Source organism: Mastomys coucha, unplaced genomic scaffold, assembly GCF_008632895.1.
Source record: "Mastomys coucha isolate ucsf_1 unplaced genomic scaffold, UCSF_Mcou_1 pScaffold7, whole genome shotgun sequence".
Lineage (NCBI taxonomy): Eukaryota > Metazoa > Chordata > Mammalia > Rodentia > Muridae > Mastomys > Mastomys coucha.
The window spans coordinates 56,793,508-56,794,447 of NW_022196913.1; positions in this window are offsets into that span (position 1 = coordinate 56,793,508).

The following is a 940-nucleotide window of genomic DNA, read 5'->3' on the forward strand; positions in this document are numbered from 1 at the left end:
AAGAAGAAGAAGAAGAAGAAGAAGAAGAAGAAGAAGAAGAAGAAGAAGAGGAAGAAGAAGAAGAAGGAAGAAGGAGAAGAAGAAGAAAATATGAGAGGGGAGGGAAAGGGAGATGAAGAAAAGAGGGAGAGGAAGGGGAGGGGAGGGTGAGGGGGAGAAATGGGGGAAGTGAGAAGGTGAGGGAGAAGGAGAGGGAAAGGGAGATGGGGAGGGAGAGGGATAAAGTGAGGGAGAAGGAGAGGGAAAGGGAGATAGGGAGGGAGAAAACCTGTTAAGGATTCCACAAAGCCAAATGAGTAAATTAGAGATTGTGGAGGGTGGAGAGTAAATGGTGCAATCCAGAGCCAAATTATCTTGGGCCATTCTTAGTTCCTTGACAGTCATTCCCTGCCCACATCATATGTGACTGTCAAAACCTTACAATGCATCTTTAGCAGATCTAGCATTCACTAATCCAAAAGCTGAGGATGCCTTCAGATAGCACCTGAAACCTGCAGCTCAGCGTCCCAACCCTGCTTTGCTGAAACTCATCTCTCTGTTCATTTGGAAATGTTGTGCCAGGAAACGTTCTTGAACCCCAAAAGACCAACCAAAGTCATTTAAACGTTCCACCTTCTGTCTGTGTGTTTGTGTGTGTGTCTCTGTGTGTGTGTGTCTGTGTCTGTGTGTGTCTGTGTGTATGTGTGTGTGTCTGTGTATGTCTCTCTGTGTGTGTTTGTGTCTGTGTATGTCTCTGTGTGTGTGTCTGTGTATTATGTCTCTGTGTGTGTGTGTCTGTGTATGTCTCTGTGTGTGTGTGTCTGTGTATGTCTCTGTGTGTGTGTGTCTGTGTATTATGTCTGTGTGTGTGTGTGTCTGTGTATTATGTCTCTGTGTGTGTGTGTGAGAGAGAGAGCGAGAGAGAGAGAGCGAGAGAGAGAGAGCGAGAGAGAGAGAGTGA